The 26245-nt window shown below is 37.0% G+C and overlaps 1 long non-coding RNA gene across 1 annotated transcript; it reads left to right on the plus strand.

Moving 5' to 3' along the window:
• Positions 1-308: 308 nt before the first annotated feature.
• On the plus strand, positions 309-2068 carry LOC105438622. Its single transcript, XR_971024.2, has 2 exons — positions 309-473; positions 1514-2068. It is a non-coding gene; the product is annotated as an uncharacterized LOC105438622 (long non-coding RNA).
• The last annotated feature ends 24177 nt before the right edge of the window (positions 2069-26245 follow it).

A 26245-nucleotide genomic window follows, 5' to 3' on the forward strand; every position in this document is an offset into this window, starting at 1 on the left:
CTTGAGTTCCATTCCGGTGACCCAGGTTCGAGTACGGGCGTCTCAAACAATTTTCTTCTTCACTTTTTTTTTCTTTTTGACCTTTCTCCTTTGAATATTAAAACACGTAGAATGCAATTAATGTAATAAACAACCATATTTACTTTATTATTACCCTATTATCACTTGATCCATTACTTTTTGCGTGTAATCCCTATGGGAGATGACTTTTTCTCGAATCTGGATTCTACATTCCTGTCTTTTTCGAGCAATATCACAGTTATTTCCACTTAGTTTTTTTTTTATTTTTTGCAGTCAGACCGCAGCGTGCACGATAATGAGGCTGTGCGGCAAATTTTACTCAGATTCCCGTTCGGTGAAAAGCTCGCTTACAACGCTCTCGTAAAACACGAGACCAGCCACGGGATTTTGGTAGCATCATTTTGTCGGCCTCGTATGGCTTACAGTGCAATTCATCATGGCGGAATCGTGGGGTAAGTCAATCTCTGAAATTTTCGCTGTTCTTTTTTTTGCTTACTTTTATCGCAAACAAAAAGAGCGTTTTTTTAGTCCTCGGAAATTAACTACTCATTACATAGTGCCGTATTTTGCTAGTTCCTGACTGGTATTGATAATATTTTTTCGAATTTTTGCGTCCTACGTCGACTTTGATAACCAGTCCATCGTTTGATGTTGAAAACACGTAGACGCAAGTAATGTTTGAATAAGAAATATGCCCAAATTATTGGACTATATTTTGGAAATCTACCGGAAGTAGACGGACAATTATTCGAAACCGCGGGAAATTGCTATGGTTACGGCCTTTTAGTCGGGTATGGCGGGGTTTCTTGTGGATCGCTGTGCTATTGTGTGGCGCACAGAGTAGTCCCATGTGTATATATTTTTGTCAGCTTTTTAGTTTTTGTTGTCGCAAATCGACAGCAATGTAAATAAATCGACTGCTGACACTGCTCATCAGTCATTGCTATTTGTTATTAATCTAGATCAAATGATATGTTTTAAATGTATATTTACAAGGGTTTAAACATGTTTAGACAAGTAATGAAAGGGGTTTGATAACTGTGATCGAATTGTAAAGAACTGGAATCCTGAGCTGAGCTGAGCTGGATATTGGATTTGGAATGACAAATTACAGGACAATTAATTTTATTAATTTGGGATTCTCAAACTTTGGTTCTGCCTTCTGGTCAACTCAAACCTTACAGCCAATCACAGAAATAAGCAGCTTTTCCTTGTGCGAGTTGTATATAGCCTATTATGATTATGAACAGAGCAGAATTAAAACAAAAAGCCAAAGTAAAAGTTAAACACTTACATTTTAGAACTTGAAAAATGAAGGGAAACTTCATGAATCTGACACCTGTAATTTGTTTTCATTTAAAAATAAATTTGAAAGCAAGCCAGTTTTGTCTACCATAAACGGTTAGCTACTTTGATAAGTTCTTTTCAAATCCCCATACATCGAACTGAGCCATTTTATTCTTCTTATCATTTGTTGTTGTTTTTCTGACAGACGCACTCAACCATCGAAGCTTGCGGGACATTGACAGACATCACACATCAGTCTCCATTGCATTCCTGGATCAACATTTGCTGGACTCCATGCCTTTGTTCGTTTTAATGGTTATTTATTTGAAGACTCATCAGCAGTTTTGCTCCACGTTGGAACAAATAATCTTAAACGGGGAGTTTGGGAGGACGAGACGGATTTTGTTAAGCTTAATCCTTTCAATAAATAAAAATCTCTGATACTTCCAAAGTTCCAAGGTGTGATTCCAGAGCTTCACACGAACAAAGCATTTATTATATTAATAGAAAACTGACTGAACAACAATAATTTGTTGTTGTTTTTCTGACGCACTCAACCATCGAAGCTTGCGGAACATGGACAGACGTCAATCTTCGTTGTGTGAAGTAGCATTTACCGAGGAAGAAGAAAAAAGAACTGTCACCTTTATACAATTTAACAATATTTAACAATAATAATACTTTTATTCTCAGCGACACATTTTATGCGTGTGATGGTCTCAATATAAATGTCAAAGTCAGTTCATAAATAAAATATAAAAATTAGAAAATGCAAATTTTATCGCTAGTCCTATCGCATTTATTATTAGTAGTAGTGTTAAATAATACATTTTTTGTTTAACCGTTGTCCGTTTACTAGGCTATTCAGAAGAAACCAGAGCTGGTCTTCTCCTGGGTTAGTTAGCATGAATTTTGATTAAGAAATGTAAATTACACAGACCTGTTAAATAATAGCCCCCCCCCCCACCCCACAAAAGAAAAAAGAAAAAACAATCTTTTTAAAAGATATTTTTTGCAGATTTGTATTTCATCCAGAAATAGTACCTACACAGGTAAACATAATATACATAGTCAAGCATTGACATATTTTGATATGTTGGTGACGATGATTGTGATGGTGGTGATGGCGATGGTGGAGATGATGGCGACGGTGGAGATGATGGCAATTGTGATGATGTCAGTGGTAAAGGCGATCATGATGGCTATGGTGATGATGATAATGATGACGGTGATTATGATGATGGCAATGGTGATGGCGATCATGATGACAGTGATCATGACGATGATTATAGTGATGATGGCGATGATGATCTTGATGGCAATGCTGATGGTGGTGATGATGAGGGTGCTTATGATGGCAATGCTGGTCCTTAACGTGATGGTGATGATGGCAATTAATGGTGATGGTGGTGGTGATGATCGTGATTCGTGATGGCAATGATGACGGTGATTATTATGGCGATGATGATCGTGGTTATGATGATGATCATGATGACGGTGATTATGATGATGACGATGATGATTGTGATGGCAATGCTAATGGTGGTGATGATGATGTAGGTGGTGACGGCGAAGATGGCTATGGTGATGATGATAATGATTGTGATGGCGATGACGATTGTGATAATGATGTTGAAGATGAACATTAGAATTCTACAAGTTTTATTTGAGCCCTTCAGCCCACCACACAATAATATTTCTATCCGAGGTAAAAAAAAACCCGAAAATAAATGTTCATATATATATATATATACCACGGGTCATTTAAAAAAAAAAGAAGTTTTATTTGAGCTCTTCAGCCCACCGCACACTAATATTTCTATCCGAGAGTCTTGCAAACAAACAATGAAAATAAATTTTCAGATATATATATTCCGCGGGTCACTTTAAAACAAAATCAAACAGAAAAGAGAATAAGGGAAAGAATTTTGTAATATTTTATTTCCAGGAATACACATCAACTGGAGTAACACAATTGACAAAAGAACTATGAAATAAAATATTACCATCCTCGAATGTTTGGGAATTACCAAAAGAAATTCCTGTTTAAGGCTCTTCTCATAAGCCCATGGTTTACAAATATAAAAACACATTTCAGAACTTTTACAACCATGATATTATTAGCAGGGATGGGAACAATCATAATTTCAATTTTCAATCACATTGCCCCCCCCCCCCCGAAAGTTTGTATTTACACAAACATACATTTCATAACGAATAATGTGTCTTCTTTGTTAAAATGATATCAAAGCCTGGCCAAAAATAGCCTATATAGACACTTAAATCACCTTTTCTGTCCCTAGAGCTGGTATTCTATATTGTACTCGATTGTACTTGTGTGCGAATCTGTGTCCAACTTTGTACTTTCCGCTCACTTCTAAGTAGGTAGCGCATGAATATCGTACACAATAATAAGTATGTGGGGCAATACAAAACTTCTACGACCGGGGGTTACGCACACGAGAGTAATTCATGAATATCCTTAATCTCCGTCTACCTTCAGTACCCCCGGTCGTGTTCACGTACAGCGCGCAGACTGGTTGGACCGCGAATCGACGCAGAGCTATATATATAACGTGGTATCCCCCGGTTGATCTCGATGCGAAACGCTCGCCGATCGGCCATGTCTTATTTTCCGCCGAAGTCTATTATTCATCAGCTACTACTTTCAGTGGCGGATCCAGGGGGGGGGGCCGGGTGGCCCGGGCCACCCCCCCCCCCCTTGAGAAAAAATTCATGTAAAATCACGTGATTTTTACCCCCCCCCCCCCCCCTGGCGCTCAAGGGGGGGAGGGGTGCAAATTGAATTTTTTTTTGAGCATCAAACAAAAAAAAATGTGCTCACTACCCCCCCCCCCCCCCCCCCCCACTGAGCGAATTTTTGGCCGGCACGTTTTTCAAATTTTCGGGAGAAAAAAAAAATTGTGCTCTGTACCCCCCCCCCCCCCCCCCCCCCCCCCCCCCCCCCCCCCCCCCCCCCCCCCCCCCCCCCCCCCCCCCACTGAGCGACTTTTCGGCCGGCGCGATTTTCAAATTTTCGGGAGCAAAAAAAAAAAAAAAGTTGGGCCCCCTCCCCTAAGAAATCCTGGATCCGCGCCTGACTACTTTGCTAGTTCCTCACTGGTATTAAAACAGACATTGACAGGAAGTATAATATTATGTTAGGAAAATATCTACATTATGTGGTAAGCCAAAATTCAGCGAGACGCACCCCCGATAAAAATGGTTATTTAACATATATATTCGACTCTTCAAATATTTTTTTTTGCAAGTTTTATTTGGTGCTTTTTCATACTTTGAAACTTCACTCACTATTTATTGAATAGTACATTATAATGTTTATAGTTCTGGCTCAATATTCATGACGAATTCAATGTCATTAAATGAATCCTGAGCATAGCAGAAAGATGAGAACTGTGCCGTGTTTTTGCTTATTACGTATTCATGAGGAGAAAAAACGTGCATACGACTTGAGTAAATACGTGCGATTTGGCGAGCGCTGCGGTCTGACTGTTTGAGTATGTTGTAGCTAAGACTATATGCTATCTAAATATTTCCTCATTTTGTCAATCAGATGTCAGGATCATGCTCATGATCATGATCACGATCATCATTATCAATATCATCATGATCATCATTATCATTATGGTCTGATGATCATCATCAACATCATCATGATCATGATCATCAACATCATCATGATCACGATCATCATCATCATCATTATCATCATCATCATTAACATTATCATTATTATCATCATCTAACATTATCATTATCATCATCATCATCACCATTATTATTATGATCATCATGATCATGCCGCCAGCCTCACAACTACAATGCACAGCAGACGACAGCAGACTACAACGCCGCCTACGCCAGGGACACACACAGCGTCTCGCCGACAGCACACCCCACTCATGGATTCGGAACTCTCCTAAGTCCGCAACCCGGAGACTCCAGCCCAGACGGACAGTCAGACGGACCAGCAAACCATCCATGTCCAGAGCTGCCAACCTGTCACTTTCAAAAAACATATTTTTCTGCTTGAAAAAGCATATTTTTAGGTAAAAAAAAACAGATTTTTGTTTTTTGTTATTTTCCCTATAAAATGCTACTGCAATCATGTTTCTTTGAATAAAAGAGCTTTCAGTCATTGAGAGCTGCCGCCCTGTCACTGTAAAATATATATATATATAAATATATATATATATATTTATTTTTTTTAATTAACAAAAAATGATTTGATTTACCTATTTTATAAAAAAAAATCCATTATTTAAATCTAAAATAATTTTAGTCAACGAATACGAGGGCCGCTGAATTGCGGTGCAGCACACGATGATGTTGTATGCCGAAGTTGCGGGACCCATTGGTGCTTCATTGCGGTCGAATCAAGACAAGTCTAGTACATAAAGTCAATGCATCAGCAGGTCCGTTGTTTGTTTTTAGTTTGGCTTTTTGAAGATACCATCACACTCGAAGGACTTACGATTTACTAGCGACAGACGGACGTCCATTCCTGATATCGTCCTGATTGGTCCGTTAAGGAAGGTCCTTGTACGTGAGATGCGAGTGGAGCCCTATCTCAGATCGCACGGACCGAGGGAATTTAACTAAATAAATTCACTCAAATCAGTGGATATTTAGCAAGAATGAACAGGCTCTTTAAGAATAAGTACACTAGAAAATAAGATTATACGATGTGAATGGTTTAAAGCGAAATTGCAAACCCAAAATCAGAAATAGAGATCGTCAATTTGGTGAGACTGATAAATAGTTCGAATCGAAGTACGGAGGTGTATCTGTATCTATACTGTGTATGTACGTGTATGCAGCTATAGACGCACCAGCCAGTCGTTTTGTGTAAATTAGGATTTAAAAAAGTTTAAAGATACGATATACACAAGATAGCCAACACAGTGGGATATGTGGTGGATATATCCAGCTCAAGCCTTCATCTATCAAGAAACTTTCTACTTCAATGCAACTACTATTGATAATGATAATCATTGGATAAACAGACCAGATATGAAAATCAAAGAGCACATCAAAATCATTCATTCAGCAACCACATATACATATATACATTGAAAAATGGCAACGTGCCGGTTGATATTTCTTTATATATAGTACATTGAAAATGGCAACGTGCCAGTTCATATGTCTTTATACATTGAAATTGGCAACATGTCGGTTGATATACATTGAAAATGGCAATGTGCCGGTTGATATTTCTTTATACCGGTATATATATATATATATATATATATAAAGTACATTAAGAACGTGGCGGTTCATATGTCTTCATACATTGAAAACGGCAACGTGCCGGTTCATATGTCTTCATACATTGAATATAGCAACATGCCGGTTGATATGTCTTCATACATTGAAAATAGCAACATGCCGGTTCATATGTCTTTATACATTAAGAATGACAACGTGGCGGTTCATATGTCTTTATATTAGATAGCTTAGACAGATACCGAGATGTGATTGGTCCAGAGCTCGTCACGTGATATCAATTGTGAGGATCCAAATTGTTATATTTTCCTGGCCGGTCACTTTTCGGTGTTATATTAACCAGCTGGTGAAATGAATATATTTTTAATCAATGTATGTCGCCCTCTTGAGGACTGTATGTCACCAATTACACACATTACACCATTACCGAGGGTCATTTGATTTTTTCAATATTTTTTTTTCATGAATTTTTTTTTCCCTTAAAATTATTTTTTCCACATTTTCTTTTTTTCCCCAAAAATGCTTTTTTGGGTAATTTTTTTTTTTTTTCCCGAAAAATGCTTTTTTGGGTAAGAATTTTTTTTTTTCGATTTTTTTTTTTTTTTTTTTTTCCCCAAATTTTTTTTATAATTTTTTTTTTTTTTTGTAAGGTTTTTTTTTCTTTCTTGAACTATCTTGACAGATTATTTTTCTGTAATTTCCGAATTTTTTTTTTTTTTTTTCTTCGGGCAAACAATTTTTGGAACCTACCTCCCCCCCCCCCACCCCCCCCCCCCCCCCCCCCCCCCCCCACAAAAAAAGGGCTATCTAATATAACAGTTATTGACTGGCAGGGGGTATATAACATTCTTTGGACCTGAAGGGAGTTATATTTCCCCTCGTGACCATATTTTCCCTCAGCGCTGCGCGCTTCGGGAAAATATAACCACTTGGGAAATATAACTCCCTTCAGGTCCAAAGAATGTTATATTACACCCCCTGCCAGTCAATAACTGTATAATACATTAAGAATGGCAACGTGCCGGTTGATATGTCTTCATACATTAAAAACGGCAACGTGCCGGTTGATATGTCTTTATACATTGAAAATGGCAACATGCACGCCAGCTATTCTCCACTCGTGATGACGGAAAGTCAACCTGTTTGAAACGTCGAGCCACTCCCGCCACTTATCCTCTCCAAGCGCTATAGTTCTCCTTAGAACTATAAGCTAAGAAAGATAACCAACAGTCTTTTTCAAGACTACACAAACAGTCCTTTTTAGGACTTCACACCCCCAAGAAAGATTACCGAGAGTCCTTTTCAGGACTCCTCAATCCTCTCTCTCTCTCTCACATGGTGCACTCGCAAGCCTACTGTATATCATCATCATCATGTTCATCATCATCATCATCATCGTTATCACCATTGTTTACATGTCTATATAAGTTCTCCCTTTCTCTATATAGTAAATATTCAAATCTTTCATAAGATTTGAAGACAGACCACCTAATTCGTCCTCATGACGATTTAAATTTCTAGTTATTATTAATAATTCTTTTCACACTGGTAAAATTTTGCTTGACCCCACCTTTAGTCTAGGGTAAAGCTTAGCCCACTTTCTGTTCAGACATAAATTCACCAAAGTAGGCTAGCCCCACCTATAGTAATAAAAGCAGGGCTGACTCCGCATTTGTGATGCCAAAAAATGAATGAGACGCAAACGAACCAGATGGATGTTCGACAGCACGCAGTCGAAAATGATGCCTCCGCCATAGAGCGACTTTAAAAACCAAAACAGAAGTAATTCTAAAAATTCAAGTTTGATTGTAATCCATGAACAGCTAGGTTCTCAGCATATCGTGATTACAAGCTATTTTTCATATACATGTATGACCCTAAAATCTAATCAGTTCATTGGCTCTGCAAGATACAAACATGTCCCAAGGTTTGATAGTAATCCATCCCTCTGTATTGACAATGCGTTCACAAGCTATTTTGCATACATAATGAGTCCCAGGATCTTTGACCTTATGGCCCAAAAATCTAATCAGTTCATTGGCTTTGCAATTATATATGTCCCAAGTTTGGTGGTAATCCATCAATCTTTTTTGAGATGACGCGATCACAAGCTATTTTTGCATACATAATAAGCCCTGAGACATTTGAACTTTGACCTTGTGACCCCAAAATCTAATCAGCTCATTGGCTTTGCACGACACATACATGGACTAAGTTTGGCGGTAATCCATCAATTGGTTCTTGATATAACGCTATCACAAGCCCTTTTTTGCAAACATGAGCCCTGTGACCTTTGACTTTTTGACCCCAAAATATAATCGGTTCATTAGCTCTGCAGGATACATACATGACACAAGTTTGGTGGTAATCCATCGATTGATTCTTGAGATAATGCGATCACGAGAACAGGACGTACAGACGTACACTGCTTCCGATCTGCACGAATTTCACATAAAAAACTGCTTTAAACTTCACTATTTGTGAAGAAAAGTAGTACTTACATACATATTTCCATCTTTAATCGTGTTTTATTTGCAACTTACAAGAATCATTTTTTCGATTTGACAATAAATGATATTTTTTTTAAAGATTTGCCGAGACGGTTGTTGTCTAATGATACGATTCATGGAAGCTGCCATACTGAATTTTCGCCCAGGCTCGTTCGGTTTCTGTTCTTTTAAATTTTTATTTTTAATAAGGTAAATAACAAAGTTCCGATTTTCCTGAATAAGTAATTGAAATCCTATACATTTAGTTCATTATTTATATCGTAGAATTTGTCCGATATTGTTACAATTACAATATTAATTGTTTTATTGATTGGGTTTGAGCCGAACTTGTTTTGATCAGTGCCTGGTACGCACATGTATTCTTGTTTATAGCTTGCAGAGGTCAGGATTTGGGATTTAAATGGCGTCAGTGAAGCCGCGCCCACCACTTGAGGGGCATAAATCACAAAGATTAAAAATTGAAAAAAGTTAATATAAAATTAGGTACAAAATGACTAGTTAATTAGCTTGCGAAAACGTTAACATCCAAACCAGGCATTTGCGTTCGGTTCGGTTCGGTTCGGAAGTGCTATATTTGGCGAACTTCAATTTGGTTCGGCGGTTCGGCTACAGCACTACATGTGAATTTTATCATCACTACTACCCTTTCTTTTTTTAATGACCCTTTCCATGACATTTACATAAGTATACACATACCTGTATGGATGATGCCTTTGCTTTCACTGCAAGGTAGAACTCCTCAGTGAGATTCTTTACAAGTGTCAAGTCAGTCAGGTTTGGCATAGAACACAGTGTTTCTACTAGGTGATGTGATGAGGCCGTTGTGGGACACTGGACATCATCAAGCTTGAGAGTCTGGACCTGCATGGTTTGTCAATATAAAGGAGCTCATTTATAAACACATAGATTTTAGTTTCTAGTTCGAATTTCTCATTGCATTCTTAAATTTATCACTAGAATGATAATTAGATATTTTCCTGAAATATCTATTCTTTAAAAGGCTTCCAACCTGTTAACATTAATAAGACCTACTTCTAACAATATTGAAATAAATAATACCCAGAAATCTGTATTTGCCATTAATATGTTTTTCACACTGTTAAAATTTTGCTCAGCCCCACCTATAGTCCAGGGTTAACTCTTATCCTGCCATAATGAATACAGCCCAGAGCCACAGCGCAAATCCCCATTGTGCCAAGCCACAAAACCCCCCTGTGCCAAGTTTATTTTGAGATAATCTGATGCACGCGATGGTATGATCAATAGCGCGTGTGAAGCACTCAGTATATTACAATAAGCATGAACAATAACTGCTATTACAAATGCGAGCAAGCATGCATGAAGCATTGAAGCGGTGGCTCGCTCGCGTGAATTAAGCAGACAATTGATAGCGCGCTCGCGTGAGCAAAGCACTATAACAGTAGCGTGCATGCGGCCTCATTGCAGGATATGAGATAAGCTTAGCCCACTTTATGTTCAGACAAAAATTTACCAAATTAACCCCACCTATAGTACGGGGTTAGTTGGCCCTGCAAAAAAGAAGGGCTAACTCTGAAATTGCGGTGCCAAGCAAATGATTGAGAACAGAAACTAATAATAGTATGGTACTACGCAATGGGGTGTATCAAAGCTGGCCAGAAGCGTTGCGAGAAACCCACTGTCCAATCAGACACGACGTATTCATGAATATGCATTTCCCGATAAGCGTTACTGGTGCGAAAGGTCATGTTAAGTGTGCGTTTATTGTATAGTATACTCTGCAGACTTTTCACTGTGAATTGTTTTTTGACTACCGGTATTCTTTTTTTAAGCAACTTTTATTAATTAGTGATACTACCGAAAAGTAAAGAGTGCTCTGATTGGCTAATATTTTTCTGCATAGTCTAACGGACTCTGAGGTCACCAGGCGCTCCAGTTGTTTTGTTAACACAACAAACCACACAATGTGGTCAATTGTCGCGAATGAGTTTAAAAAAAGGGTGTTTGGAAGAAAAAATATAGACATGTGCACCATATACTTATAATGCTTTTTCTTTTTTTCAATGACCCTTTCCATGAGATTTACATTAGTATAACATACCTGTATGGATGATGCCTGTGCTTTCAATGTTGAGTAGAACTCCTCAGTGAGATTCCCTCCACAGAGTGTCAGGTCAGTCAGGTTTGGCATAGAACACAGTGCTTCTGCTAGGTTATGTGATGAGGCCGTTGTGGGACACTGGACATCATCGACCTTGACAGTCTGGACCTGCATGGTTTGTCAATATAGTTAAGGATTCATTCAGTGTTCTTGTTCTCGAATTACTTTGCCACGTTCTCTCTTGTTTAGATTGTTCAGATCCAGGGTTGGATGCATTGCATTCCGCAGAGGGTCAGTGCTTAAAGATCTTCTTGGGTGCAAGATCACAGTTCTATTAATATTACAATTCTTCACAAAAACATTAAATTCTTGTCTATGAAAACAAAACTTCAACAAAAATGAAACCAAACAAATTTTAACTGATATAGGATCGCTAACAAAAAAATTGAGCCGCTCAAAATATCTTAAAATTACTCCTATTTGATTACATAGCAAGGAAGACAAACTTTCAATATTTTGCAGTTTCCTCGCTAGCCATTCTCTCATGGGAGTTGCCATTTTGATTAAAATAGTGATGTCATAGTATATATGAACATTTCATCAGGCATGCATAAGTTGTTGCTTGGTCAGAAAAAACTTAACCAATTATTCAAAAAGTGACTAAGACATAAATAGAACTGCTCAATGATATCACCTGTTTGAGACGCCAGAGTATAACAAGAAGGCTTTAATTTTGCATCATGGTTCTATGTGTACAATACCCATTCATTATGCAATATACCATCTATTTATGCAGGTCAATGGATATATGTATATGTACAGTGTACTCTGACATAACAAGTTTACTCATATGGCAGCTACCAGGTGTAATGTATACACCCACAATGCTTTTAAGGGTTTTTGCAATTCGTCGAGTTCATGTGTATGATTATTCAAATATAACCTCTGCATGAATCAAGTGATACAGTTATAATTATGCCGATCTGCAGTCTTTGGACCGAATACAGAGATAGACGTAAGAGTGAATATATATATATATATGTATGTTCTATACTATGTTACTATGTGTATATATGTTTGGTGGTGACTAGTGGTGACACCTGTGAACCTCCAAGGCTTTTCCCTCATACTGCCATAGGGTTATATAACTAGTTGAATACAATGATTTATTTGATATTAATACAGATTCAAAAACATGTACCTCCAATATCCTTCTGTCAAAATAACCAGCATTTATAAAACATTCAAAGGAATTTAAGAAAACTAAAATGTTGATTAGAAAAGATTAGAGATTGTAATGGAATGAAATTAGATTAAACACTACTACACATACACATGTATATCACAATTGTGGATGAACTGCTCACCTTTGATTCTTCTCCTTTCCTTGCAAGTGTTGCAAAAAAACAATGATGTAATGCACATTTAAGAGAAACTTTCTTCATGGAGGGCATGGAGCATATCTCTGCCAAATCGAGTGACATAGTAGGTCCACAATCTCTCGCAATACTCAGTTCAACCTGGATAAAATGGCAAAGTGATTACTGATGGGATGCAGAATATAGATTTTCACTTGGATGTTAGGCATACATGTGTCACCTTCATGAGCGGTTGCATATGTGCTGCTAGAACTACAGAGAGTAATGCTACGGTCACAAAGGAGCAAAATGTAGGCTTGCAAGAAGAAAATAAGTGAAATGTTAATACCCCCTGAGCAAATATATATTCAAACTCTCCAAGGAAGAGTCAGGATGAACTGATCTACAGTAATCATGGTTCTCCAATCACATGTACGTTAACAGTTGCAAATACCCTATAGTTGCAACTGCTATTAAATTACAAACGTTGCTACACCGATTCATATCAATAGCACCAATATTAAACAGAGCCAAGGATATCAGATATATTCCTTCGTATGTTGTTAACCATTTATAAACCATGAATTTGGATTTGAAGGCAAAAGAGCTTTTTTTTAAAGGGATGAACATGTGCAAACCATAGTCTCCTTTCCTTAATTCATCTCGGGTAGATCGCACTGTGTTTATATTGTACATGCACGTGTCAGTACATAGCTTCAATCAGGGATATAACTCACATATCCCTGCTTCAATGTACTTTCAAATTATTACTGTTCAAACCTCTTTGATGCACCTTCCAAAATTATATTGTTGTATTTTAAGAAAATTGCAAAAGGTGTTAAAGTAAGAACTTGTTCAAACATTAATGTACTACTTTTGTTTATCAAACTATGATTAAGCTCACCACATGTGGTCGTATAAACGCATAACCTGCTACATTGTGTGCTGTCATTTCTGTATCCGCATTCAGCACAATCTTCGCTAACAAAGCGTCGTCCTTCACCAAGGCTACTACATCTGGGTCCTGACTCTCAAAGGCCACATCAACAATGAAATCGTCAATTCCAAAGAAGTATGAAAAATTCATGGGAGGTACACATTTTCCCTGAAGAATAGATTTCATTAAATGGGTTGCAATACTTTTGTTTTGTGACACGGTAAAGTACAGGAGATAGCTAAACTCCTCCTTTCTTGGTAACACTACTTGCTCAATTAGCCTGTTGAATTCATTGCGATCTGATTCATATAGGGAAGCAAGATAGACTCCAGCCATGTACTCTTGAAACAGTTTGTGAGGGAAGAAGACTGGCAATTGTACATGAGAATTCTTCTCATGTATTTCCATGATTGTGGTAATTCTGTCCTCCTGAGACAAAATCCCGACCCTACAGGCAGTGTCCTTGGATTCTGGGCATATTTGGAAATCATCTTCACCAAAAACCAAGGTATTTTCAAGCAGACCATTGAGGGCCTGTTTGGCAATCGGTCCAAGGAGCTCGTCAATTCTTTTCAAATAGGCATGAAGTGAGGGGCTGCCTACTTTCTTCACCTCTTTCTGCGCATAATGTTCTTTTAGAAATGCAATCATTGTTTTGAATATTGGAGAAAAAGTTTTCAGTGATTTCATTTCCTTTAGTTTTTGCTCATCAAGTTCTTTCCACATAAGACACAACATGGCTACATATATAGGATAGTGGGCCATGTTTTCAGATACGACATCATTCTCACTGGTAAACTGGATAAGCTGATTTGCTTTATCCTCATTCTTTGGAAAGTATTTGTGAATGTAAACTGACAAATACTCTGAATTGAAACCCTCAACATGGATGAATGTGTAGAGCTTCATTAGATCACCATCTGATCTAATCTCTACTGCTCTCCATGGGCGAGTGGTCACCAAGACTGGGCAAGAGGCAAGTTGATCTGAACAAAGAATATCTACAAGTCCAATATCACATGTCTCAGATGATCTTCCACATGCCTCTGAGGAGAAGACACTTGGCTGTGATGACTGTGATTCGCAGGATTTGGGCTTTATGATTTTGCCACGGACTTCGTCTAGCCCATCGAATGCGATGAATACCTTGTCAGGATTTGACCGAATATACTCAGTAATCTGAGAAACCGTTGCTGGATTGTTTTTGGCCAGATAAGACTTTGCAATCTCGCCAATAGTGTGTTGCTTAAATTCACGTAGAGGAACAATCAATACCCACACAAAGTGACTGAATTGCCTCCCTTCCATCCAGTCCCAGGCAATCTTAGCACAAAATGTAGTTTTTCCAGCCCCTGCCTCTCCCTGAACCATGATCCGCTTAGGGAACTCTCCATTGACTTTGAGATCAAGGATAGCATTGTAATCTAGCATTCGCTTCTCTGTCCCATGTTCTTCTTGTAAGAAGAGATTAGTATACATGTCGTCAAGCTGCACAGTGGAAGCAGGATTGAGAGGATCAGCTCTGATCTTACAGAGAGTTGACCTGTACTTGAACTTGAAATCATTTGCACACCGCTCAACCAGTTCAGGAGAAAGTGGTTTGTTCTGAGATTCAGCTGAAGGAGGTTTGGTCTGAGAGTCTAGCAGTCTTAATGGCCCTCCTGAAAAAAATACATGGATAATCCATATTCACATGATTATAAGTAAACATATTTTGATACACCTTAAAGAATTGTAAAGGCCTGAGGCTAATAGTGTGAGATGCAACTTGGTGCATGTACTCAAAGACACACAGTCCTACAAGTTTGGCTGAATTTATATGATTGCATTCAATTTAAAGGCATTTAAAAGCTGAATAATGTGTGAATACACATGTACTTACACTGTCGCTCATATAGTTGGAATATTTTTGTTTTACCCCAATTGATGGAATTATTTAAAAAATGATTTATTCCTAATAGAACTAGATGATAGTATACATTCTCAGATTTTATTGAATAATAATTTGCCAGTGTTTGTTTTGCGTGACTGCTAAAACATATGTATGCTACTATGCTTATTAACTAGGGGACCTACGCCCCTAAGTCATAAATGATAGTAATGAGGATTAATGCCCAACAAAAGGGCATTAATATAGCACATCGACACGGTTTTGATCCTGGGGCCTCACAGTTAAGAGGCCATTGTTTTGTCACTGAACCATGACTGTACGCAGCGAGGGCTAAGGTAAGGGGCAGTTCCCCTACCTCCCACCTAAATTCAGTTAAAGCCCCTCTAAAGTGTTTTGGAGGCCCAACAAATTGATGGCAAACTTTCTCTTAAATTCTATCATACTGTGAAAGAGGATGTCAGTTAAGACACATTTCTGCATGGATTTCAAAACAAATGTGTCTAAAGTCGAATATTGATGAAAGAATCCTTACTTATTCTTTTTATCAATACTTGTCTTCAAACACATTTTTTTTTGGGGGGGGGGGATCTTTGCAGAACTGTGTCTTAAATAACATCTTTTTCATATTATGATACAATTAAGTGATTTCTTTTCTTTAAAATTTTCTAGCTAATTTGGAGATCCAAACACTCTAGAGGGGCTTTAAGATCAGGGCTTGCATCCATCTTTAAATTCCACAATGAGAACAAAAAGTCTCTCTATACAGTGCACACCCCCCAAAAAACGGATTATGCATCAAGTCTTTCTTCTTCTTTGTGCATGGCTGATCGTCAACGAAACGGAGTTAAGTGTTTTGTCAACTCTGTTCGTTACTGCGGCAGCAGCCAATTAAAACGAATTCATTTAATCAAATTATGGAAATACAAGCATGACTTAAAAAAAAAAAACTTTGTTATTCCTGGCTTATTTTTCCTGATTGAGGTTTCATGTGAAATGACAGAAAATGAATTTTCTTGAAATGTGATTCCCTCTTTAAAATTCAGATGCCGTCCGCCAAATGACTTTTTGGTACCCTCTCTTCAAATTGTTTTTAATCACGTATGCGTGAAATATGCATCATACGATTTGCATGACATAAAAGAGGAGGTCTAAGCGTTACAGATATGTGTCATTTATTAATTATAATTGTGATTAAGTTATGATAAAACATCGATAATTCTCGGTTTCGTTTTTTTTCTTGGACACAATGTATATATACACTTTACCTATTTTGTATCACTCAATGAGAAAGAGTATCTTTAAAAAGGGATGCGAATGAAGATTGTAATCATCATAACAAGCTATATATATATATATATATATACAGGGAATATCAATAAAAAGTTTACCCAACTTTGGAAGCTCCTAATTGAAGAGTCGTAACCATGACTTTTGAGTTTCTTTTTTAAAATGTACAATGTAACTAGGCTTAAACCTAGGGAAAACTTTAATTAGTTTGAACAGCCTACTAATTTCTTTTTTTCCTGATATCTAAGTTATCTCTGCTCACTTGTCCACTGCACCATTTCACACGCGTAAAGAGCATAAGGTGTTTATCTCAAATAGCAAGCTAAAACTCAAAGGTTACTAAATCCAAATGCAAGAAAGAACGTTTGTAATGATAAATTGATTGCAGACTTTCATTTTTGTTAAACATCCCGGATAAACTTTACCCATTTTGTATCACTCAATGAGAAGAGTATCTTTAAAAAGGGATGCGAATGAAGATTGTAATCATCATAACAAGCTTTTCTTTGAATTAGAGTTGATGTTTACACTTTTTTAGACTGCCTAGTAGTCGATGTAAATAAAAGAGCAATTGTTTTGGAATGAGATATTGAGAAAACACACACACATAATGGCTTTTGACCCACATTCATTGCTTCAGCCCAAACTTGGTACAAAAAGATTTTGACAACTTTTTTTGAAAATCCTGGTGTTCAGTCATCCTTGGCAGCACAATTTGGAAAAAGTTTCACTAGACAGGGCATCAGTTCTATAATTACAATTAATAACATATGATTAATGGTCACACAGGATATACATTTTTAATTAGAAGCCACCAAAGTTGGGTAAACATTTTTTAAATACGCACTGTATATATACATATATAAATATATGTTGATTGATCTTTACAACCTTTCACCCTAGACCTAACAATCCACCTTCTGATCACTTGTGCCCCTATGTTGACGCGTACCATATTCACATGTGGTTTTTGATATGGTGATAATCTTTCATTTTGCTTACCTTTGATCTTCTTAACGCAAAATATAATCAGTTTGTCTCAATATGGGGATGCATTCCAACACCAAATATGAAATTCATGGCTCAAACCGTTTTTGAGACATTGCAATAATGGGGCTAAAAACCTGCACATTAATTTAATTCGACCCTCATGGCCCTTGTCGTTTGACATTCTTTTCCCAAAATCTAATCATTTCGTCTCACTTTGGTGATGCATGCTAACACCAAGTTTGAAGTTCATATCTCAACTGGTTCTTGAGATATCGCAATAGCAAAAATACAGGACGAATCGATACACAACCCAGAAACATATCCACCACCACTTTCGGTGGGTGGATGCATAATGCAGCCATCAAAATGGAATTACGCCAAAAAAATATAATTTGTTTGTGGAACATGTACACATTAAGGAAGCCGACATACATTAAATTTTGCTGTCGCTCAAATTTCTTGTACTATATTGGTGTCCAGAAAATATCTAGGATCAATAAATTTAAATTAGTAAATTATAAAACATACATGGGGCCTGATAAAATTTGACACTTTTGAAAATTGTGACAAATGTATAGAACATAGAGCACTCATATATAATCTCTAGGGTAAAAACTTACTTTAGTTTTATGCATGTTTTTTTGGTGTAGCAAGAATTAGTTTCTGTTTACCTGTGCTGTTTAGAAATGGAGGTTCGTTGAGTAGTCTGTCTGATAGGTCACCCAAGTCAATCTCTCGAAGTTTGTCTGCCAAAAGTTGTCGTTTGTTTGAGTGTAGAGAAACCTGCATTGCATTCCATTTCATAAAGATATCCATAAAGGCGTTTTTGTAGTTTTTCAACTTCTCACTTAGGACTGCCTGCAGCTGAGCATAGGGGATCCCTAGAGATATCCCTACATCCTCGTAGTGAGATGGAGGGATATTTCGGGCCAGCTTCAGGAATTCCATTTCACTGACAGAACTGTAATTGTAAAATAAATAATAAATGAATTGGGTATCATAGGATATTAGTTTGACAGCATCATATTGACTAATTTGTATTATGTGCTTAAACATGTAATATAACAACCTGGGGATATCAAAATATATAACCTGTGATATTAACATTTAAAACATATTGCCCAAAATTGCAGGTGAGGGCAATATTGTTCTGGCAAAGATAGTATATGGGCTTACTTCGAATCATCGGGTCATCAGTTCACTTTGGGTCGGGTGTTCGTTTTAGCTTGCCTTTTGTAAAAACATGCCCTTTTCATTCATGACATATCGGGGGGGGGGGGTAATGTTTGTTAAATAAAGCCCTCTCATCTACAAATGGTCTGGTCCAATTTACCCGACACTTTGTAAAAACCCTACAGCAAATCTACTTAAGATCGCATCCTGAACGTGCATCTGTTGTTTCATGAAAGGTCTTGTAACGCTGAAGCAAACCATGATATGCATACCTTTCTGCATTGTTAGGACCTGGATTGGTTTCAACGTCACCGGATCTCATCAAGAGGATCAGGAGCAGATAGAGAAGGCAAAATCCATCCATGGTGTAAAATGTCCTTCTCACTTGACAGAAATGTAGTTCTCTGGAAAATGGTGATGACATGAGCAACAATAAAAATATCTACATTACAAGATGGAATAATGATCCTCGAGGGTTTCAATTTACTACATCTATTCCAAGCCGTAAGCATTTTTGCCCCTGCTCCTGAAACATGCCCTTGGGGGAGTGGCTGGGACCAGCCAAGAAGATGTGCCTATATTCGTGTTTGATAAATGCTGTATTTGGGCAGATAAGAATGAGTTTGTGATTTTTGTTTTGTAGTCGTCAATCAGGGCGCCATGGTTTCTTTCACAGCGTAAAATAACAATCATCATGTACTGCACTGCATGCGGATATCCCGGAAGAATGTCAGTGCATAAGATATACGTAGCAGCTTGTACGAAGTAAAGTGAACGCATTGCCATACGCGACATGGAGATAGGCTGCCATGCACGTCACACCTCGTAGAATGAATCTCATTGGATGATCCTTTTTTGCTTCTCCCCTCTGGTAAGGTAGAATTCAAAAGTGATGGCCTCTTCTAGAAAGTTCACCGCAAGGAACTTCCTATATATTTCTTTCACGCATTCCTCATATCAAGAGCTCATTTTTTTATTAAAACAGTATACATTTATAAAAGCCTGATGATAATGATTAAGGTCATCGAACCGAACATAGTTAATTATTTTCCAAGAAGTGAGGCAAAATACCCACAGGAGATGAGTATCTTTGATAAGCCATATCTTCATAAATCAATATCCAATTTTAGTCACCACTGATTTTCTCTTATCAAGAGCTTTACATTGATGTATAGTTTGACCGTATTTGAAGAAAAAAGACTTGTTGTCATGCAGTGCGTATATATAAAAACAGTGTACCCAACTTTGGTATCTCCAAATTGGAAAGCCATAACTGAAATGACTTAGAAATAAATTTGATGATGAGGAGTAATTTGTTTTCTGTCCAATAATACCCTATTCATAATATTTCTACCATGGGTGACCGAACACCAGGGTCTTTAAAAAGTGTTATCGAAATCACCCTGTACCAAGTTTGGGTTGATAGAACAAACGTGGGTCACACTATGCATGTTCTTATCTTAAATCTTTTTAAAAGTTAAACTGTGCCTCGTGCTTTATTGCTTCATTGTTTAAAATGATCTAATATGTAGACTATAGGCCTCACAGAACCTTGTGTTTAATCCAAAGGATAACGTTTAATTATCTTTAACAACCTACAAACTTCTATAAAGCCCCTTTCACACCGGATCTGCGTAGAGTTGTGTAGTGTGGTGTACCGACAACACCGAAATCAGGCAGCGTATTCATTTAAAAAATGTTGCTTCGGCGTAGTCCCTGCGTAGGTTTTGCGTAAGCTGGCGTACAATGGTGTATGGTTACGGGGTAGGGTTGCGTACATTAACGTAGGCCTGGCGTGCAGGTTTGCTTACGAGTGCGTACGGTTGCTCACTGTGTGCACAAGCTTTTACTGCTTCGTCAGACTGACGTAGGGTAGCGTTCTGTTGCGTAGGCTTGGCGTACTGTAGCGTAGTGTTGCATTGACTTGCGTAAACAATGCAAACTTTCACCATCTGGAATCTATGCCGAAAGTACGCGGAAAAAATAAAAATGTTTAATATTTTGCGTCCATCTGGCGTACCTCTTTGCGTCTTTCATCGTATAGTAACGCAAGCCATCATAGTCGGTACGCAACAATACGCAACTCTACGTAGGGCCCTGTGTGAAAGGGGCTTAAGTTCTCTCTGCTCACTTTTCCGCTGCGCTATTTTACACGCGCTAGGAGCATAAGGTGTTTATCTAGAACAGTGGATGAAAACTCAGAGGATAATAATCCTAAATGCAAGAAAGAACACACATATGATAATAAGCATCAATTAAAGAAGTTGGCAGTAGACTTTAAAAAGATAACATCCCAAAGAAACGCTATATCTTTTGAACCACTCAATAAGAAGGATTACCTTAAACGAGATGTGAATGAAATCAAGATTGTAATCATCATAACGAAGAGAATATCATGAATTCTGCTTGTAATAAGTATTTTTTACGTTTGACTTGATATTAACAAAGTTTCTTTCCAACTGCCTAATAATCAATGTAAATAAGTGAGCATAGGATTTGTTAATGTGAAAACACACACAACTTAGGGACTTTTGACCCACATTCATTGCTTTAGCCCAAACTTTGTACATGTACAAGAGGATTTTGACAATACTTTTTGAAAAGCCTGCTGCCCGGTCATCTGCGGTAGCACAATTATGAATATAATATCATTAGACAGGGTATTTGTTCCCCTTTACGATAAAATATGATTAAAGGTCACATAGGTTATAGATTTTTCATTTAAAGCTACCCCAGTTTGGTACTCTTTTTTTATATATATATAGCTACATTTTGTGCATTTCTCGTTTCTCGTGATCATCATTGAGTATTCCCCATTTGAAAAGATTACTTCTTACTGGCAATAAATTATACAGTAATTTCAAGTTAAACTCTTGTAATTTGATTTCTCTAATTTGTGCAAGATTATGCTTGAATACCGGCCGTAGACCAATCAATATCTACATTAACTTTTGTTCGTCCAATAAAGGCAACATGTGTTAGTTAATACAGTTCTCGAAGGAATGAGTTTATAGAAACGATTGCTACTTATATCGGTAACATGTTTTACCTTATGTGCAACCAACATATAAGGAACTTTGTTTTCATTTTCTTGTCTAGAATAATCATGCATAATCATCAAAGTCTTGTCTCAATTTAAACCCAGGTTTAAGGTGCACATGCTCAGTATAGCTCACCCATCTTCCAGGTTAGCTGCTAGCTGGATTTCGTGCTACAAATTTCAATTCATTGTTTTAACCTTGATTTATTGTAAAACTGCTTTAAAAAAAAGTCTGAATCTAGGCCTAGGGTGTAATCAATTGGCCTTTAAAAATATTGAATAAATGATCGATACAAAACTCGGTTATTCTACAATTTCCTCCCAGATTATAGTCAAAATACATTCAGAACATCCTAAAAATGCTCTCAATAAGATTAAAATGACTAAAACGGATACTAAAAATAATCAAAATACCTCCTTGATGCAGAATAATTAGTCCTGGTAAACATTGAAGCTTATTTGGTCGAATTTTAGGCATTCTTTTTGGACGATGCAATCCGTTTTTTAACCGTATGTTTACGTACGCACGGCGGCCGAGAAGGGAAGGCATCGCAAAAAAGTGCGATCTACTTTTCGGCCCGGCCGCCGTGCGTTCATGGTTCGTATACACACGGTTAGCAAACGGATTGCATTGTCCCAGAGAGTTGTAATGAATGGAGATACCATCTCGAAAGAATTTACCGAGGGAAAGATACTCAGGATTAACTTGGCTTAATTAACAACAAGAAATGTTACCCTCTCCAGCCATCAAATCCATCAACAGTTGTCCTTATTAATGCACAGATCCCCTCTGGCATTCCAAATATTACGAAATGTTACGCAACGTCGTCTGCTTCCCTAAGTTCTCTATACACTCGGTCGTAAAAAATATACAGGCATCGAATATAGAAGTCATGCGTGGCACCGCAAACATTACGTCATGTTCAGTCAAGATGTCTATACATGTAGCTATAAGATTTTCTGTTAGTGGGTGTCGCACAGTGACACCTTCAAAGAACTAAACCAGACTTCAGAATACGGGCCATTGGCCTTACATATTGTTAAGTATAAATGTGGCAACACGACAATATCGAGTAAATTCTTTTTTGTTTTACAAACAGGGTTCAGAAATGATAGTAAAGCTAAGCTCATTGCTTACAATCTAAACATGTATAAAGCAATAATGATGTAGTAATGATTTTAATGATAGTAATAGTAAAAGTAATAGTAATACTAACTTCTGGATTGATGAGGTAAAAGCCGTAAAGCAGTGTTTCTTGATATCCCTTGATATCATCAGATACATTTAATCGTCAAGTTTGGGACATGCAAATAATAGAGGTACAGTGGGTTGCTAGGCAAACAGGTCAGCCAATGTTGCGTTTTTGGTTTGCCTGTAGATAATATATAGCTGGGAAAATAGCGTGTGGTATTGTGTTGATAGCAGAAGTTTCAAGGTTAAAATTATAGACACTGAATATATATATTCTTCTCACAGTATATGACGTTTTCTAAATCAATATGTAAGAAAACGTGTCAAGCTCTACACATGCTCTAGTTCTGTAAGAGGGGCGCCATTATATATACAGTGCGTCCCAGAAAAAACGAAACCGAGAGTTATTGATGATTTATCATAACTTAATCACAATTATAATTAATAAATGTCACATATCTGTAAAGCTTAGATCCTCAAATTTCATTTAAGGCAAATCATATGATGCATATTTCACGCATGAGTGATTAAAAACAATTTGAAGGATACCAAAAATTCATTGGCGGTATCTGAATTTTCCAGAAAGTTCATTTTCTGCCCTTTCATATGACACCTCAATCAGAGAAATTTAGCAAGGAATAACAAAGTTCTATTCGTTTAAAGTAATGCTTGCATTTCTATAATTTTATTAAACGAATCCGTTCCACTGGCTGCCTGTCCTTACTAGCAATTAGTTTTTATCATTGTTACTCACCACTCCGTTTCGTTGACGATCAACCATGCATAAAGTCTTTTGTCAACTCTGTTGGTTGCTACGGCAGGCCCTATTGTGCTTCGACTAACTATTACATAAAACATGTCCTCAGTAAAAAAAAAAATAGATTTGAACTTCATGTCGACGACATTTACTTAGTCTGTTGTTTGAAACTATTAACATGAATACATATCTATGCTTTTGCAGCATATGCAATGGTCGAATATATATTTAATGGCGTTCCTCCAACAAGAGCATGTACAGTGCGTCCCAGAAAAAACGAAACCGAGAACTATCGATGTTTTATCATAACTTAATCACAATTATAATTGATAAATGACACATATTTGTAAAGCTTAGATCCTCTTCTTTCATTTGGTGCAACTCGTATAATGCATATTTCACGCATGAGTGATTAAAATGAATTTGAAGAGGGGAAAACAAAAAGTCATTTGGCGGACGGTATCTGAATTCCAAAGAGAGAAAGCTGGGTTTCTGCTCTTTCATATGACACCTCAGTCAGGAAAAATGAGCTAAGAATAACAAAGTTATGTTTGTTTAAAGGATTGCTTGCATTTCCATAATTTCATTAAACGAATTTGTTTTCACTGGCTGTCTGATGTAGCAACAAACGGAATTAACAAAAGACTTTACTCCGTTTCGTCGACAATCAGCTGTAGACGAAAGACTTCAATCATGCATGAAATATGCATCATATGAGTTGCATCAAATGAAAGAGGAGGCTCTAAGCTTTCCAAATATGTGTCATTTATTAATTATAAATATGACTAAGTTATGATAACGCATCGATAGTTCTCGGTTTCGTTTTTTCTGGGACGCACTGTATAGAGCTCGACACGCTTTCAAAAATATTGATTCATAATATTTTCATACGATGTGAGAGAAATGTGTATCTATACAGTGTCTGTAATTTCAACCTTCAAACTTTTGCTATCAATACAATACCACACGCTATTTTCCAAGCTATATATTTCCAGGTAAACCAAAAGCGCTATATTGAGAGGGCCGCTTACTTTAATAATAACTTAAATAGGCCTCTAGTTTTCGAGACCCAGACTTGACTATCGAATTTGTTAAATAATATATATAAACGCTGCTTTACGGCTGTTACCTCATCAATTTAGAAGATATTATTACTATAACTTTTACTATTATTATCATCATCCCTATCATTCTTTTTAGTTTTAAGTGATTTCATTGGTCATGTAACATATGTATTTTTGTATTTTCCTTTCTCATTAACGTATTTGGAACATTATTAAACAAGTTATATAAATAATTGATTATCAACTGATAAATCATTTTGGTGAACATACTGAATATAATAATACATGAATTCTCAACATGCAACTGTATATAATTTAAATTTAAACAAAATAATATTATATGGTATATTAAAAATATATCATTTGAATACAAATAAAATCAACTGTTATTCATTTATAGAAGAAAAAAAACACGGTTCAATATGGTTCAGACAGCAACAAAAAAAGAGACAAGAAATTAACATTACTAACAACACACGACGAACAAAAACAGAAATAGAAGAACAAAAAAAGTACCCCCCCCCCAAAAAAAAAAAAAAAAAAAAAAAAGAACAAAGTAATAAGACGGACATCGTTAAGGTTGGTCATGGCTGCATCCTATCCTCTGTTTGGAGGACCATGTGTCAGGTCCATGGGAGGATCATTTTTTGTAACAATGTTTATTTTTTGGCCACTTTACTCTGTGTCTATCTTTCGGATACGAATAGGGAAGGTTACGTACCCCCACCCCCGTTCCCCCCCCCCCCCCGTATCTACACCACTGGTAACGCCCGATCAGGGAGGGGGTGACAAGTGTGAAACTTCAATAAAAACATTGTAATACAATACTTAATAGCATTTCCATCTAACCACATAATAATGAACAGTTAATGTGACTATTTTTAGTCTGTGAAAGCGTAGATCTTTCCTCACTCTGCCTAACTTTACCCTAATACAGTCATGTGCGAATATCCATGTTCATTTATATCGCGAGACAAAATAAAGAGGAAATACATAGGATGAAGAGAGAGAGAGAGAGAGAGTATAAGACCATGATTCTACCAAAACTCTTATATAATTTTCCATTCATTCAATACATTCAATACATCAGTTTTGCAAGACAAACTCATCACATCAAATTAACTCTTTACTACTTATTATTCACAGAGTGTATACTACTAACAGTAATACAATTAAGAACACAATGGCTGACAAGTCGTTGGTAAATTGTGTCTGCAAACTAGACTAACAATTATTCAATCTCCCAAATAAAGTCACTATTATAATGCAATTTGAGAGAAAACACTAATTGTCATCTGGATTGCATCATCCAACAGTCCAAAAATATATCTAATCGTAAATTGTACTCATCCAAGGAATATAAAGGTTATCAATATATGAATGTTGGCTTAATCATCCATATACGTAT

The sequence above is a fragment of the Strongylocentrotus purpuratus genome, unplaced genomic scaffold (genome assembly GCF_000002235.5).
Source record: "Strongylocentrotus purpuratus isolate Spur 01 unplaced genomic scaffold, Spur_5.0 spur5_scaffold_1, whole genome shotgun sequence".
Lineage (NCBI taxonomy): Eukaryota > Metazoa > Echinodermata > Echinoidea > Camarodonta > Strongylocentrotidae > Strongylocentrotus > Strongylocentrotus purpuratus.